This window comes from Nicotiana tabacum, chromosome 21, assembly GCF_000715075.1.
Source record: "Nicotiana tabacum cultivar K326 chromosome 21, ASM71507v2, whole genome shotgun sequence".
NCBI lineage: Eukaryota > Viridiplantae > Streptophyta > Magnoliopsida > Solanales > Solanaceae > Nicotiana > Nicotiana tabacum.
In genome coordinates, this window is record NC_134100.1 from 51192697 (window position 1) to 51212566 (window position 19870).

The following is a 19870-nucleotide window of genomic DNA, read 5'->3' on the forward strand; positions in this document are numbered from 1 at the left end:
TACCATGACAGGGCCCCCTTTGTGAGGGTCTCCTCGAATTTATTCAATAAGACTGACTCAATCTCATGCAGAGTCAAATCATTTACCTTCACTGCCGTTGTATAGGTGGTGATATGCTCTTGAAGATCCGAAGTCCCATAGTACTTTGGAAAACCTAGCATTCTGAACCGCTTCGGGATCAACTTTGGTGCCGCGCTCGGCTTGAACGGTAGCTGGGTGTACTTCTTTGAATCTGGTCCTCTTAATACTGGTGATGCGCCTGGAATTTGATCCATTCGGGCATTTATTTCCCTCATAAATCGCATGAGCTATGTTTTAAAGGGATCATTCTCATTATTATTACCGGATCCGCTACCGTCCCCCCTTTGTCCGGGAAAGAGTGAATACCATGACAGGGCCCCCTTTGTGAGGGTCTCCTCGAATTTATTCAATAAGACTGACTCAATCTCATGCGAAGTCAAACCATTTACCTTCACCGCCGTTGTATAGGTGGCGATATGCTCTTGAAGATCCGAAATCCCATAGTACTTTGGAAAATCTGGCATTTTGAACCGCTTCGGGATCAACTTTGGTGCCGCGCTCGGCTTGAACGGTAGCTGGGTGTACTTCTTTGAATCTGGTCCTTTTAATACTGGTGGCGCGCCTGGAATTTGATCCATTCGGGCATTTATTTCCCTCATAAATTGCATGAGCTATGTTTTAAAGGGATCATTCTCATTATTATTACCGGATCCGCTACCGTCCCCCCTTTGTCCGGGAAAGAGTGAATACCATGACAGGGCCCCCTTTGTGAGGGTCTCCTCGAATTTATTCAATAAGACTGACTCAATCTCATGCGGAGTCAAATCATTTACCTTCACCGCCGTTGTATAGGTGGTGATATGCTCTTGAAGATCCGAAATCCCATAGTACTTTGGAAAATCTGGCATTTTGAACCGCTTCGGGATCAACTTTGGTGCCGCGCTCGGCTTGAACGGTAGCTGGGTGTACTTCTTTGAATCTGGTCCTTTTAATACTGGTGGCGCGCCTGGAATTTGATCCATTCGGGCATTTATTTCCCTCATAAATTGCATGAGCTATGTTTTAAAGGGATCATTCTCATTATTCGGATCCGCTACCGTCCCCCCTTTGTTCGGGAAAGAGTGAATACCATGACAGGGCCCCCTTTGTGAGGGTCTCCTCAAATTTATTCAATAAGCCTGACTCAATCTCATGCAGAGTCAAATCATTTACCTTCACCGCCGTTGTATAGGTGGTGATATGCTCTTGAAGATCCGAAGTCCCATAGTACTTTGGAAAATCTAGCATTTTGAACCGCTTCGGGATCAACTTTGGTGCCGCGCTCGGCTTGAACGGTAGCTGGGTGTACTTCTTTGAATCTGGTCTTTTTAATACTGGTGGCGCGCCTGGAATTTGATCTATTCGGGCATTTATTTCCCTCATAAATCGCATGAGCTATGTTTTAAAGGGATCATTCTCATTATTATTACCAGATCCGCTACCGTCCCCCCTTTGTTCGGGAAAGAGTGAATACCATGACAGGGCCCCCTTTGTGAGGGTCTCCTCGAATTTATTCAATAAGACTGACTCAATCTCATGCAGAGTCAAATCATTGACCTTCACTGCCGTTGTATAGGTGGTGATATGCTCTTGAAGATCCGAAATCCCATAGTACTTTGGAAAATCTGGCATTTTGAACCGCTTCGGGATCAACTTTGGTGCCGCGCTCGGCTTGAACGGTAGCTGGGTGTACTTCTTTGAATCTGGTCCTTTTAATACTGGTGGCGCGCCTGGAATTTGATCCATTCGGGCATTTATATCCCTCATAAATTACATGAGCTATGTTTTAAAGGGATCATTCTCATTATTGTTACCGGATCCGCTACCGTCCCCCCTTTGTTCGGGAAAGAGTGAATACCATGACAGGGCCCCCTTTGTGAGGGTCTCCTCGAATTTATTCAATAAGACTGACTCAATCTCATGCGGAGTCAAATCATTTACCTTCACCGCCGTTGTATAGGTGGTGATATGCTCTTGAAGATCCGAAGTCCCATAGTACTTTGGAAAATTTGGCATTTTGAACCGCTTCGGGATCAACTTTGGTGCCGCGCTCGGCTTGAACGGTAGCTGGGTGTACTTCTTTGAATCTGGTCCTTTTAATACTGGTGGCGCGCTTGGAATTTGATCCATTCGGGCATTTATTTCCCTCATAAATCGCATGAGCTATGTTTTAAAGGGATCATTCTCATTATTGTTACCGGATCCGCTACTGTCCCCCCTTTGTTCGGGAAAGAGTGAATACCATGACAGGGCCCCCTTTGTGAGGGTCTCCTCGAATTTATTCAATAAGACTGACTCAATCTCATGCGGAGTCAAATCATTTACCTTCACCGCCATTGTATAGGTGGTGATATGCTCTTGAAGATCCGAAGTCCCATAGTACTTTGGAAAATCTGGCATTTTGAACCGTTTCGGGATTAACTTTGGTGTCGCGCTCGGCTTGAACGGTAGCTGGGTGTACTTCTTTGAATCTGGTCCTTTTAATACTGGTGGCGCGCCTGGAATTTGATCCATTCGGGCATTTATTTCCCTCATAAATCGCATGAGCTATGTTTTAAAGGGATCATTCTCATTATTATTACCGGATCCGCTACCCCCCCCCCCCCAGCCCTGTCAAAGCCAACTTCGCCCCTCGGGGTGTTGCTATCGACCCTCTGCATTATTTGATTTGTGGGAGCACTGGGAGAAAATGGACCTCGTCCATTCGCGTTATTGGAAGCATCCGACAATGCCTGCCTTAATTCCGTCAAGACCTGATCCTACCGTGAGAGATAGCCCATTATGGCCTATTGTTGTTCCCTCGGGATCCTTACTATTTTAATGACGTGTTCGTCTTCAGTTCAGCATCATCAGGAGTCGCCTCTCGAACATTTCGTGGATACTGCCCGCCGTGAACCGGCGTGGCTTTATCCCCCTCATTGCGGGTATCGCATATGGAATCTCCATGCTGAGGTTGATTTCCTTGGGCCTCAACGTTGTGTGTGATGTAGACATCGTTATTTTCCATTTTTAATGATTTTTGCTAAGACCAAAGAATCAAACAAGTTAGTAATAGATGCAGGGATCAATTCAATTACACAACTGTCTAAGCTCCATGGTGGGTGCCAAACTATTTACCTGTAAAACAGTACAGTTGAATTTATATATGGTTTATAGACAAGTGAATCGATTTGATTCTAAAATAGTAAATGAATTAGACAAACATATAAGACTTAGCCTTGAAGTCGAGATAAAACAGTAGATATCTTGGTTCCGGAAGCAAATCTTTTGGAAGTAATAAGAGCAATGTAAATAAGCAAGAAAGTAAATTGTTATTGAGCTTTGAACAGAGTATAGTGTATGCTTGTCAGAAAATTCGTTTCCTTACAGTGATGGTAGAGCTCACTATTTATAGATGCACCTAGGGAACAAGGTCCTAGGATCAAGCCCCTCTTAAACGACATTTATAAGGGCCATTGAGGAATGTGTAACGATAGGCAGTGAAGGCCATATTCTCTGTAACAGATCGTGCACTTAATGCTATAGAATATTCTTCATTGAATGCTACCGGGTGGCAGGCATTTATTTCGCGTTTATGAATGTCATTCTCTCCGGTAACAAACGAGATCGTTGACTTTGGACCCGACTATCTTCTGTCTTCGGCTACACGTGTCGCTTTCTCATGCGATCATTAAATATGAACATATTTTACCCTATACACTATCATATAGGCTATGCTGAATACAACGACATGTTATTATATGGTAATAATTTTTCAAAAATAAATTCAAAGAAAAAGAAATACCAAGTAATTCAAAGAAATAACATAATCAACAATTGAATAAGATAACATTGTACATAAATTAAAGAATTATATTAGAACTAACATTGTAATATAATGAGAATTTCTTTGGCAAAGGAAAAGAAAGAAGAATAGCTGACGGTGAAACTCTAACGATTAAATATAGAAGAAAAGAACATTTGGGAATAATGATTGTTACTTTATTCTTTATATTGGTAGGGAGACGTTAGATGTTTTGAGTACAAAAAAAATCCTAACTACTCGAATCTAGCCAAAATAACTTCATACCAAAAATAAAAACCATAGGAAACTATTCCGAACAATAAAGTTACAATCTTTAAAGAAAAATAAAATGTCAACTCAAAACGTCAACCCCGGGCTCGCATCTCGGAACCTGACCAAACTTATAAAATACGAACACCCATTCGATAACGAGTCCAACCATACTAAAATTATTCAAATTCGACCTCAAATCGCCTTTCAAATTCTCAAAATACGGTCTATGAAGTTTCACAAATTTTCCCCAAATTTTCCAACTCAAAACACTAACTAAATGACAAAAACAACAATGGATTCACGTATAATAGCCAAATCCGAGTTAGAATTACTTACCCCGATGATTTCCTTGAAAATTCTTCTAAACATCACCACAAACCGAGCTCTCTAAGTCAAAAGATGAAGAATGAAATTAAACCCTCGAACACACCCTTTTTTGCCCAGCGATCTCGCACCTGTGAGCCCTCACCCGCATCTGCGGCTCCGCACCTGCGATGCCCTGCCCGTACATGCACATCCGCTTATGTGGATAATAGACCGCATATGTGGTCCCAGCTGACCAGACCCTCATTCGCTTCCGCAGCGACTCCCTCGCACCTGCGTGACCGCACATGCGGACAAACTGTCATGACCCGAACTGATGGGCCATGACGAGTGCCCGAGACCTACCTGTCGAACACCCCTAAGCATGCGTCTGAGATATAAACATGAATTAAGGGTAGGTCATGCATAACATCTATCAATAAACTACTGAATCACGTGAATAACATACGTGAGGAAAACATGTCCAAAAGACATATATACATATACATGCGGAATACGGTAGGGTGAACCGACAAGGCTACTATAGACAACTATATATCCAAAACTAGAAGCCGACAAGGCCCCATACTATCCAACTATACACGACTGTCTATGGGCCTATAATAGAGTGTGCAACTGTATGAAAGACGGGATTGGGCCCTATCGTACCCATATCTACATACAAAAATAGCGTACCAAAATCAATAACAGCTCCGGATCAAGAGGAGCACACAACCTCTCACTGATCAAGGATCCTAAAAAAGGGGACCGTCAGCCTGTCTACCCGCACCTGCGGGCATGAAATGCACGCCCCAGGAAATAGGAGCGTCAGTACGAATAATGTACCGAGTATGTAAGGCTTGAAAATCAGTACATAGAAGACATAAAAGAAATATGTAGTAAAGGAATCCGCCTGTAAGTCTAAATAACTTGGTGAACCCTGAAATATTTATAATGTCATGCATGTGTGAATGAATGTCGTATCATGCATAGGTATATGTGTACATAACATCATCAAGCTTCTAAGGGCATCCCATCATATCATCTCGTCCTCAGTGGGCAAAATCATCAACGTATACCAACTAATCAGGTGGTGGTGCATATATAATACCGTAACCTTTTCCCATATCCCATATACATATAATATACGCGTATATAACGCCATCTGATCATGGGTCAACGTACATGTATAAATGAATGCAATGCATAATGAAGTAAGCCAATAAGATTTGTCGGATAAACTTTATCAACTTACATATTTTTCTAAGACCCATGAGCAGATAATATAATAATAGAACACATGGGGAATCAAGAACATAGGCACTCCTAGTACTTCTATGAATAGAGCCATTAATGAAAGTTGTGTGTTTACTCATTTCGTTTGTATCATATGGATCATTCCAAAAGGAAAGAAGGATAGCCTTAACATACCTGAGCTGATTCTCTTAACAATCCCTCTAACCCACGTCTTTTGCGAAAAACACGTAACGTCAGATCGAAGTAGGGAAAAATCCGTATGATATTCTTGAGAAAGATTGTACCGTACCCCCATAGAATCGCAATCTCACGCTACTATAGTATTATGCAGTTTCATATGAATTCCTTTTTGAGACTACATCTGTTACTTAGCAAACATAACATCCCACTTAATGATATAGGAAGATCTCTTAATATTGTGGGTTGTGGACCCAACTTTTGTGGATTCCTTTTGCCCAAAAATCCCTTAAATATGCCACCTAGTAACATGAACCAAGAGTCACCATTTGGTTTTAGCAATTATAATCCCCTTGTTGCCACGTGGGGTGATGTTTTCACCAAAGATTTAAGTCACTAATTTCTAATTAATTAATAATTTCCGACTAAAATCAGTAATTAACCCCTTACCAACATAATTAGGTAATATCCTAATTTACGTAAAATACTAATCACTTTTAACATACTTTATATATCTTACTATCATGGTCATGTGGTACATTGTGTGGCACTAGTCCATAAATACGGGGTATTATAGCTTGGACTGTATTTTATCCCAAATTGTAAAACTTTAACGAAACTCATTTTCTTTGATTTGTTTCCCCTCTAACCTTCACGGAAATTACTTATCACCTGTTATAAATAACATAATTACTTATATCCTCAAAATTAATCTCATTTCCGAGCTTACGTTGATCAATTTACGACCAAACTTTAACGTACGAAAGTGCGAAATGTAACATCCTTCCCCTCTTAGAGACATTTGTCCTCGAATGTTAACTCTTAGAGACTTGCAAAATTTTTGCCAAAGTCTTGTCTGTAAACTGAACTACTTACTACCAACCTGCCACGTAGCAAACCAACTAATACAAGGCCATACATGGCCATATTCATCCATAGCGACAATGGCCTCACACGACCAATGGCAATAACTAACACGAGAATCCATACACGCACCTTAAGGATGTGATGTCTCAATCTGATCCTCCTCTGGAAGAGGAAACAAGTGAGGATACCTAGACTTCATGTCTTCTTCAGCTTCCCAAGTTATTTCTTCCATATTATTATTTCTCCAAAGTACTTTAACGAAGCTACATCCTTAGTTCTCAATCTCTGAACCTGTCTATCTAGTATAGAATTGGGAGCTTCCTCATATGATAACTGCTCTGTGACCTGAACATCATCAACTGGCACGATTCTAGAAGGATCTCCGATACACTTACAGAGTATAGATACATGAAAGATTGGATGTACAGACTCCAAGTCAGAAGGCAAGTCTAACTCACATGCTACCTGGCCTACCTTGCGTATGATCTTATATGGTCCAATGTACCGAGGGCTAAGTTTTACTTTCTTACCAAACCTCATAACACCTTTCATCGGTGATACCTTTAGGAATACCCAGTCGTCAACCTGAAACTCCAAGTCTCGTCGTCGATTTTCCGCATAAGACTTCTGACAGCTTTGAGCTGCTAATAGCCTTTCTTGTATAAGCTTAATCTTCTCGATTGCCTGTTGTACCAACTATGGTCCTAATAACTTAGTTTCCCTAACATCGAACCATCTGATAGGTTACCTACACTTCCATCCATAAAGAGCTTCGTATGGAGCCATCTGAATACTGGAATGATAGCTATTATTATACGCGAACTCAACAAGAGGCAGATGATCATCCCAGCTACACAAGCCTGTAACATATACTCAAGTGTCTGAATAGTACGCTCAGCCTGTCCATCTGTCTGGGGATGAAATGTTGTACTAAGATTTACTTGAGTCTCTAATCCTTTTTGGAAGGACCTCCAAAAATTAGCCGTAAACTGAGAACCTCTATCCAAGATAATAGATATAGGGACACCATGAAGTCGTACTATCTCCTTAATGTAAAGCCTTGCATAATCCTCTGCAGAATATGTAGTCCTAACAGGCAGAAAATGGGCTGATTTTGTAAGTCTATCAACAATCACCCATATAGAATCGAACTTACGCTGGGTACGAGGTAAGCATATGAAGAAATCCATATTAATTACTTCCCACTTCCAAGTCAGAATCTCTATAGCCTGCAATAATCCACCTAGTTTTTGATGCTCAATCTTAACCTGCTGATAGTTAGGGCACTGAGCAACAAACTCCACTATATCCTTTTTCATTCCGTCCCACCAATATATTTCCCTGATATCGTGATACATCTTTGTTGATCCTAGATGGACAGAATAACGAGAATAGTGAGTCTCTCCCATAACCTGCCAGCGCAGTCCTACAACATTAGGGACACATAATCATCCTCGATATCTGAGGACCTCATCTCCTGTAATCTCAAATGGTGTCTTCTCTTTCTGAGGTGTTGTATCTCTATAATGAGCTAACACAGGATCCTCGTACTGACGTCCCTTCACTTCAGTTACTAGAGAAGATGTCGTCGTGTCCTAAATAGTAACTCCGGTATCACTTGAGTCCAGTAATCGAACTCCAAGACTAGCTAGGAGATGAATCTCATAGACTATCCCACTCTTCTCTGGATGTAAATATGATAGGCCACCCATAGATCTATGGCTGCGGGCGTTGACTACTACATTCGCCTTCCCCGGATGGTATAAAATATCAACATCATAGTCTTTCAGTAGCTCCAACCATCTCCTTTGGCATAAATTCAATTCCTTTTGCTTGAAGATATACTGAAGGCTCTTATGATCCGTATAGATATCAACATGAATGCCATACAAATTGTGCCTCCACATATTTAGTGCATGAATCACCGCGGCTAACTCTAAATCGTGGTTCGATAATTCTTCTCTTGCTTTCTTAGTTGTCTAGAAGCATAAGCTACAACCTTACTATGTTGCATCAGTACACAACCCAATCCAACGCCCGAAGCGTCATAATAGATAGCATAACCATCGGTTCCCTCTGGGAGTGTTAGAACCGAAAGTTAATCTGCCCTTCAATGCTTGGAAACTCCACTCGTAAGCATCAGTCCATTGAAATTTAGCTCCCTTCTGAGTCAACTTTGTCAATGTTGCTGAAAGAGAAGAAAATCCCTCTACGAATCTCCTATAATAACCTGCCAAACTGAGGAAGCTACGAACCTCCGTCGGTGTCGTGGGTCTAGGCCAAGTCTTCACTGCCTCATTCTTTTGGGTATCAACCCGGATACCCTCACTTAAAATAATATGCCCAAGGAAAGCTACAGAATTCAACCAGAATTCACATTTAGAGAGTTTTGTGTACAACTTCTCTTTTTGTAGAACTCTGAGCACCGTACGCAAATGATCTGCATGTTCAGCATCTGAATGGGAGTAAACCAATATATCATTGATAAATACAATCACGAACATATCTAGAAAGGGTCTGAACACACGGTTCATCAAGTCCCTGAATATTGCTGGGTCATTGGTCAAACCGAATAACATAACATGAAACTCAAAGTGCCCATATCTGGTCCTGAATGCTGTCTTCGGAATATCTTTCTCCTTAACCCTTACCTGATGGTACCCAGACCTCAAGTCTATCTTCGAGAAACACTTGGCACCCTGCAATTGATCAAATAAATCATAAATCCTTGGGAGTGGGTACTTATTCTTGATCGTCACCTTATTCAACTGCCTGTAATCAATACACACTCGCAAGGAACCATCTTTCTTCCACACAAATAACACAAGTTCTCCCTACGGTGATGTACTAGGTTTCATAAAGCCTTTTTCAAGCGAATCCCTTAGTTGTTCTTTCAACTCTCACAGCTCTGCAGGTGCCATTCTATAAGGAGGAATAGATATCGGCTGAGTATCTAGTAATATGTCGACAGAAAACTCAATCTCTCACTCTGGAGGAAGACCCAAAAGCTCATCCGGAAAAACATCAGAAAACTCATTAACCACAGGGATAGACTGAACGATTGGTGACTCTACTTTCACATCCTGAACCCGTACTAAGTGATAAATATAGACCTTTATAATCATCTTCCCTGCCTTGAGATAGGAAATAAACCTACCTCTCGGTGATGCAGTATTACCTTTCCACTCCAAAACAAGCTCCCCTGAAAACTGGAACCGAGCCATCTTTGACCTACAATCAACGTTAGCATAACAAGAAACTAACCAATCAATACCCAATATAACATCAAATTCTACCATATCTAACTCAATCAGGTCTGCTACTGTAGAACGACTATGAACTACTACTATACAGTTTTTATATACCCGTCTAGAAATCACTGGATCCCCAAATGGTGTGGACACCTCCACAGGTTTAATCAACTCAGGTTCTATCCCAAACTTACTAGCAACCAACAGAGTGACATACGATAAGGTGAAACCTGGATCAATCAATGCATATACATCTTATGAGGAGATTGATAATATACTTGTAACAACATCAGGTGACGACTCCTAATCATGTCGACCTGCTAATGCATAAATGCGGTTCTGAGGACAGCTTGAGCTAGATGCTCTACCTCTGCCTCTACCACGACCCATTGGTTCTTGTGAACCTTGCCCAGGGGGGCGTACTAATGATGACAAACCAGCTACAGATCCCGCTGGCTGAACTAAGCTTGCACCACCTCTCGTCGGATAATCTCTCATAACGTGGCCTGGATAACCATAAGTATAACAAACACCCAACACTATATGGCACTGTCCGGCATATTGCTTACCACACTGAGAACATCGTGGCAAGGGCGGCCTCATCTGACTTGGCTCACCCCTATACTGAGAACTAGAGGCCCTGGAATTCTGACTAGGCCCTAAATATGTGGAACGATCAAATCTCCTATCGGCAAATTGAGGGGGTGCGCTAGCCGATGGCTGGGCTGGATACCTCGGGTATTATAGTCTCTGACCACCTCGAAACTCACTAGAAGGACCCGAAGATCTCGCTCTCTTACTTTGGCCCCTATCATGCTCACGATCGGCCCTCTACGTCTGCTTACACTCCTCTACACCCTGAGCGTATGCCTGAACATGAGAAATATGCATGCATGTCTGAAGTGAGACAGACATACAATCGTTAAGCAGGTGCGGTTCCAACCTCATCACGAATCGGTGAACCCGATCTTCCATCCTATCTACAATACTGGGAGCATACCCAGCCAAAGAATCAAACTAAAGGTTGTACTCCCAAACACTCATATTACCCTGCCAAAGATCAAGAACCTATCAACTCTGGCCTGTCTATGTTCTTGTGGCAGATAATGACAAAGAAAAGCCTTTGTAAACTCCTGCCATACCGCTGGAGGGGCATCCTCACCTCTGGACAACTCCCAAGACTCGTACCAATTAACTGCGACATCCCGAAGTCGATAGGAAGCTAGCCCAACTGACTAAGTCGCAGTGGCCTTCATTACCCTCAAAGTCCTCTGCATCCTATGGATAAATACTTAAGGGTCCTTGTTTGGATCTGCTCCAGGGAATACCGAAGGGTCCAAATTAATGAAATCACGAACCCTCGCACTGATGGCCCTATCTACATGACCAATACCTACTTCCTGATGTCAAGATTATGTTGCTACTAATCGAGTCAATAGCTGAATAGTATCTCTCATCTCTTGACTTGGGTGTATAGGGGCAGGCACTGGAGCTGGTACCCCTCGGAGATCATCTGGAGAGGGCGGGGTATATGAAGTCTTAGATGGAATCTCACCATGAGACTCACCCCGAGCCCTGGAAATGGGTGGTGCTCGACTAGTAGTCTCATCAACCACGGACTTGCACTTCTGGGCGGCTGTAGCCTTCGGAGGCATCGCTGAAAACATAACATATCTTTAGGAAAATGAATCCTTATATCGCACGATCTAAGATAAGAAGGGAGGATAACATCCTATATGTCTTGTAGCCTCCTATTTATAAATATGGTGCACAACACACTCATAAACAAGACTCTACTAGACACGGTCTGTAGAAAACCCTACGACAGAACTTCTCTGATACCACTTTTGTCACGACCCGAACCGATGGGCCATGACGAGTGCCCGAGTCCTACCTGTCGAACACCCCTAAGCATGCATCTAAGATATAAACATGAATTAAGGGTAGTTCATGAATAACATCTATCAATAAACTGCTGAATCGCGTGAATAACATACATGAGGAAAACATGTCCAAAAGGCATATATACATATACATGCGGAATACGGTAGGTCGAACCAACAACTCTACTATAGACAACTATATATCCAAAACTAGAAGGAGACAAGGCCACATACTATCCAACTACACATGATTGTCTACAGACCTCTAATAGAGTGTACAATTGCATAAAGAACGAGACTGGGCCCTGTCATACCCATATCTACATACCAAAAATAGCGTACCAAAACTAGTAACAACTCTAGATCAAGTGGAGCACACCAACTCTCGCTGATCAAAGATCCTAAAAAGGGGGACCGTCAGCCTATCTACCTCTACCTGAACCTACGGGCATGAAACGCAGGCCCCAAGAAATAGGAGCGTCAGTACGAATAATGTACCGAGTATGTAAGGCATGAAAATCAGTACATATAAGACATAAAAGAAATATGGAATAAAGGAATTCGTTTGTGAGTCTAAATAACTTTGTGAACCCTGAAATATTTATAATGTCATGCATGTGCGTATGAATGTCGTATCATGCATAGGTATATGTGTACATAACATCATCAAGCCTCTAGGGTCATCCCGTCATATCACCTCGGCCTCAGTGGACGAAATCATCAACGTATACCAACTGATCAGGTGGTGGTGCGTATATAACACCGTAACCTTTACCCATATCCCATATACATGTAATATACGCGTATATAACGCCATCTGGTCATGGGTCAATATATATATATAAATGAATGAAATGCATAATGAAGTAAGTCAAAAAGATTTTTCGGATAAACTTTATCAACTTACGTATTTTTCTAAGACCCATGAACAGATAATATAATAATAGAACACATGGGGAATCAAGAACATCGGCACTCCTAGTACTTCTATGAATAGTGTCATTTATGAAAGTTGTGTGTTTACTCGTTTCGTTTGTATCATATGGATCATGCCAAAAGGAAAGAAGGGATAGCCTTAACATACCTGAGCTAATTCTCTTAACAAACCCTTTAACCCACGTCTTTTGCGAAAAATATGTAACGGCGGATCGAAGTAGGAATACATACGTATGATATTCTTGAGAAAGATTGTACCGTACCCCTTTACAATCACAATCTCATGCTGCTATAGTATTATACAGATTCATATGAATTCCTTTTTGAGACTTCATCCGTTACTTAGCAAACATACATATCCTACTTAATGATGTAGGAAGGTATCTTAATATTGTGGGTTGTGGGCCCAACTTTTGTGGATTACGTTTGCCCAAAAATCCCCTAAATATGCCACATAGTCACATGAACCAAGAGTCACCATTTGGTCTTAGCAATTATAACCCCCTTGTTGCCACGTGGGGTGATGTTTTCACCAAAGATTTTATGTCACTAATTTCTAATTAATTTACTAATTTCCCACTAAAATCAATAATTAACCCCTTACCAACATAATTAAGTAATATCCTAATTTACTTAAAATACTAATCACTTTTAACATACTTTATATACCTTACTATCATGGTCATGTGGTAGATTGTATGTAACTAGTCCATAAATACAGGGTATTATAGCTTGGACTATATTTCATCCCAAATTGTCAAACTTCAGCGAAACTCATTTTCTTTGATTTGTTTACCCACTACTTCACGGCACTTACTTATCACCTGTTATAAATAACATAATTACCTATATCCTCAAAATTAATCTCATTCCCGAGCATACGTTGATCAACTTATGACCAAACTTTAACGTACAAAAGTGCGAAATGTAACACAAACCCACCGCAAGTGCGATGACACCAGAACAACAGTAGCTTTAGCAAACACTAAGTCCAAAATTAACCCAATCTCCATCTGATTCACACCCGGGGGCCCCAAGACCCTGTCCGAATATACCAAAAAGTTTCAAAATACATAATGGACCTACTCGAGGCTTAAAATCACATCAAACAACATTGATTCTACGAATCACAACCCAATTCAAACCTATTGAAACTATGAACATTCGACTTCCAAAACTGACGCTGATTCATACCAAAAGAACTCCGATTAACCTCAAATTTTGCACACAAGTCATAAATGACAGAACAGACCTATTCCAACTTCCAAAATTGTAATCCAAACTCGATATCAATAAATTCAACTCTCGATCAAACTTCTCAACCTTCCAACCTTAAACTTTCTAACTTTTGCCAATTCAAGCCGAACCGATCTACACACCTCCAAATCAATATCCGGACACGCTCCTAAGTCTAAAATCGCCATACAGAGCTATCGGAACTTTCAAAACTCCATTCCGGAGTCGTCTATACAAAAGTAAAACTCCGGTCAACTCTTTCAAATTAAGCCTCCAACTTAGGGACTAAGTTTCCCATTTTACTTTGAAACTCACCCGAAATCAAAACCAACCACCCCGGCAAGTCACATAACCATAATATAACATAAAGGAGACAATAAAAAGGGGAACGGGGCTAAAATACTCAACATGATCGGACGGATCGTTACATCCTCACCCTCTTAAAACAAACGTTCATCTTCGAATGAGTATAGAGATATACCTGAAGTAGTAAAAAGATGAGGGTAACTGCCACGCATTTCATGCTCGATCTTCCTAGTTGCCTCCTCGAATGGTTGACCCCTCCACTGAACCTTCACTGAAGCAATGCTCTTTGACCTCAACTTTCGGACCTGCCTGTCCAAGATGGTCACCGGCTCCTCAACATAAAACAAATCCTTGTCCAATTGGACAGAGTTGAAATCTAACATATGGGATGGATCACCGTGATACTTCCGGAGCATAGAAACATAGAATATCGGATGAACTATAGCTAGACTAGGTGGCAATGCAAGCTTGTAGGCCACCTCACCAATTCTCTCAAGAATCTAAAAAGATATGATATACCTAGGGCTCAACTTGAACTTCTTCCCGAACCTCATAAAACCCTTCATGGGCGAAACCCTGAGCAAGACCTGCTCTCAAACCATGAATGCAATATCGCATACCTTCTAATCCACATAACTCTTCTGTCTAGATTGGGTTGTACGAAGACCATCCTGGATCAACTTGAGCTTCTCCAAGGCATATCGAACCAGATCCATGCCTAATAACTTAGCCTCTCCCGGCTCAAACCAACCAACTGGGGAACGACATAGTCTCCCATATAGGGCCTCATAAGGAGCCATCTGAATACTCGATTGGTAGCTGTTGTTGTAGGCAAATTCTGCAAGCAGAAAGAATAGATCCCAAGAACCCCCGAACTCCATAACACAAGCATGAAGCATATCCTCCAATATCTGAATGGTGCGCTCGGACTGTTCATCCGTCTGAGGGTGGAATGATGTACTCAACTCAACCCGTGTGCCTAACTTACACTGTACGGCTCTCCAGAATCACAATGTAAACTGCGTACCTCAGTCAAAAATGATGGATACCGGCACGCCATAAAGTCAGACAATCTCCTATAGACCTGAGCCAGCTGCTCTGAAGAATAGGTAGTCACCACCGGAATGAAAAGATCCAACTTGGTCAACTTATCCACAATCACCCATACCACATCAAATTTCTTCTGAGTCTATGGGAGCCCAAAAACGAAGTCCATGGTAACTCGCTCCCATTTTTAGATAGAGTCCCACATCGGCAAAATACAAGAGGGATGTTGGGTATATAAGTTAACAAGCCTTAGACCCTAGTAACGCGTTTTTAACCCGTAAGGGCCTAGGCCCAAAGTAGACAATATCACTAGCGGATTGGACTGTTACAGATGGTATCGGAGCCACCCTTGTGTCAGACTTGCCGATGGTGGGTTAGATTTTAACTGAGTTTAGTAAAATACCGGTTAGCTAGGGCAAACCTCAGTGCTGAGTCCAAGCGAATACCATGCGGTGGAGCAAACCTCAGCAAGGATGCTGAGTCCATAAGAGGGGGTGTATGTAACACCCCAGACTTTTTATGTTCTAATTTTCAAAGGCCACCATAAATTTTTTATTCTTTTTTGAAAAGGAAAAATGATTGAAAATAAAGTAAACAATAGGCACCTGTTAGTTAGAAATTAGTTTGAACATTAGATAATAATATGAAGGGTCATATCTTTTCATGTAAGTTTAACATTTTTGTGCAATTGTTTTATATGTAAAGTATTTAAAAGGGTATTCTGATAATTTAGCTTCTAACTTAAGGGCTTCCCATTTTTAATATAATATAGATATATATAAGTGCAATGCTTAGTCAATTTTCAAGGAAATACTAAGGTTTACTCAAAAGGAATCATATATTTTTCTGAACTCAGGGTACTATCTGGAAAACACCTCAAACTTGAAGGAATGCCACCGGTAAGAACAATGTACAAGAACAGAAAAAAAAATTATTGAGAAGATCTTAGAACAACCCAATTTCACGACACAGAAATCCTTCAGAGAGAAAGACGTTTGCACCAAGTCATGCCTGGAAAGAAAGTTTCCCAACATACCTTGTTGAAGAACTAACTATGCTTCTGTGATGGTTAAATCTGCCTCCAATGAATCTCCATAATAAATAAAATAAGATGATAGATGCTACCATGATGATTAAAGCTCCCTCACACTAAATCCTGCTAGATTTACCTTCAATACAACCTTAGACCATTTGAGGAATTCTAGAGGGGGCTTGAGAGCATTTGGTTGAGTTAAAGTGGGTGACACTTTCTAGAATGAAAGAGAAAGAGTTAAACTACCTTATATATATATATATATATATATATATATATATATATATATATATATATATATATATATGGGATAATGAAATTCAGCCGCTGCTACATGCAAAACGGGTCACCCCGCCCCGGTTGCAGCACCCGGTGGGACAACAGGCGTTAGCCTAATGAAACGTGTGATCCCCTTTGTCCCCTCTACCCCCATATATGTCGCCGGCTGATTGGCCTCATTAGAATCCCTAATTATCAATCCTTAACTTTATGAGTGGGGAAAAGTGTGAGGTGTAACATCATCCCCCCTTCGGAATATTCGTCCTCGAATGTTAAATCGTAGTCACTCCCTACAAACTTCTTTAGTCATCTTGGGTTATGCCCGCAATGGTAGTCTCATTGTTACCTCTCGTAGTGTGAAATAATTGGGGGTACTTGGATTTCATGCCTTCTTTAGCTTCCCAGTTTATTTCTTCTTTATCATTGTTCCTCCAAAGTGCTTTAACTAAAGCTACCTCTTTGGCACTTGACGATCTAGGATAGCCACCAGAATTTTTTTGTAAGATAAGTCCTCCGTAACTTGAATATCTTCAATAGGGGTAATAAAAGATGGATCACGCAACCACTTTCCGAGCATAGACACGCGAAATACTGGATGTGCTGCTTCCAATTCCGGGGGCAGCTCAAGCTTATAAGCCACTTGACTGACTTTCTAAATAATTTGATATAGTCCAATATAGCGGGGACTGAGTTTGCCTCACTTACTGAATCTCATCATGCCTTTCATAGGTGACACCCTTAAGAATACCCAGTCTCCAACAGCGAACTCCAAATCTCATCGTCGATTATTCGAATAAGATTTTTGCCTGCTTTGAGAAGTAATAAACGACCTCGAATCATTTCACCATTTCTATAGCTTGTTGTACAAACTCAGGATCCAATAACTTTGTTTCATCAACTTCGAACCAGCCGATAGGAGATCTGCACTTCCCTCTATATAGTGTTTCATATGGTGCCAATCGAATGCTAGCATGGTAATTGTTGTTGTAGGAGAATTCGATGAGCGGTAGATGATCTTCCCAAGTTCTGTTGAAGTCTAAAACACAGGCTCATAGCATGTCCTCGAGCATCTGAATAATACATTCGGCTGACCATCTATTTTATGGATGGAAAGTTGTACTAAGGTTGATTTTGGTACCCAATCACTTTTGAAATGATCTCCAGAAGTTAGCCGTAAACTGGGTTCTTTTATATGATATGATGGAAACCGAAACCCCGTGGAGTCGAACTATCTCTTTAATGTATATCTTAGTATAATCTTCAGCTAAGAAGGTAGTCTTAATTGGTAAGAAATGAGCTGACTTGGTGAGTCGATCCACGATGACCCATATGGAATCAAATCTTCAGCGTGATCGCGGTAATCCAGTAACAAAATCCATGTTGATTATCTCCCATTTCCAGGTTGGAATGTCCATATTCTAAAGCAATCCTCCTGGCTTCTTGTGTTCAAGCTTAACTTGATAGAAATTTGGGCCCTTAGCGACATATTCAGAAATATTCCTCTTCATGTTATCCCACCAGTATAGCTGTCAAAGATCGTGATACATCTTGGTGGACCCCAGATGAATAGAATACCGGGAATGGTGAATCACCGCAATGAACTACCTTCAGAGTCCCTCGACATTGGGCACACATAGCTGGTCCTGGTGTCTAAGGACTCTGTTCTCGGATAGCTCGAACACTTGCTTTGTTTTGAAAGGGAATGTTTCTATTATTTTCACCAAGGTTGGATCGTCATATTGTCGTGCTTTTACTTCAGCTACTAGCGTCGATTCAATGGTATTTCAAATTATGGCTCCTCCGCTACCGGTGCCAAACAATCGTACACTTAAATTAGCCAACCGGTACAAGTCCTTCGTCACCTCCAACTTATCAACTTCCACATGTCATACACTACCCATGGATTTCTGACTTAATGCATCCGCCACAATGTTTACCTTCCCGGGGTGGTACAAAATATCAACATCATAATCCTTTAACAATTCAAGCCATCTTCGCAGCCTCAAATTTAATTCTTTTTTGTTGAATATGTACTCCAAGCTCTTGTGATCGGTGAATATGTCAACATGAACTCCATATATATAGTGACGCCATATTTTCAAGGAAAATATAACGACTGCTAGCTCTAAGTCACGAGTGGGGTAATTCTGCTAGTGTTTCCTTAGTTTCCTCAAAGCATAAGAAACACTGCCCAATCCCACTCTAGAGGCATCACAATATATAACGTACTACTTGGGTCCTTCAGGAAGAGTTAGAACAGGTGGCAAGATTAACCTTTCCTTTAACTCTTGAAAGCTCTTCTCACAAACGTAGGTCCACCAGAATTTCGCTTTCTTATGCGTCAACTTCGTTAATGGAGCAGCTATACATGAGAAATTTTCCACGAACCTTTGGTATTAACCGGCTAAACCCAAGAAGATGCATACCTTGGTAGGAGTTTTGGGCCTTGGCCAAATTGTTGAGTATATGGCACGGTGTTTGAACTGTCAGCATGTTAAGTATAAGCATCAGAGACCTGGCGATTTTCTTCAGAGGCTAGATATTCCAGAGTTGAAGTGGGAGCATATCATTTTGGATTTTATGGTTGGGTTACCACGGACCTTAAGGAGATTTGCCGCTATGTGGGTCATTGTGGACATACTGACCAAGTCTGCACACTTCATTCCAGTCATGACTACCTACACTTCGGAGCAGCTGGCTCGAATTTATCTTAATGAAGCAGCTATACATGAGAAATTTTCCACGAACCTTTGGTATTAACCAGATAAACCCAAGAAACTGCGTACCTCGGTAGTAGTTGTGGGCCTTAGCCAAATTGTTGAGTATATGGCACGGTGTTTGAACTGTCAGCATGTTAAGTATAAGCATCAGAGACCTGGCGATTTTCTTCAGAGGCTAGATATTGCAGAGTAGAAGTGGGAGCATATCATTTTGGATTTTGTGGTTGGGCTACCACGGGCCTTAAGGAGATTTGCCGCTATTTGGGTCATTGTGGATAGACTGACCAAGTCTGCACACTTAATTCCAGTCACGACTACCTATTCTTCAGAGCAGCTGGCTCAAATTTATCTTAGAGAGATCGTTCGCCTACATGGTTTACTCGTGTATATTATCTCAAATCAGGGCACGGAGTTCACATTACATTTTTGGAGAGCCGTGCAGTGTGAGTTGGGCACAC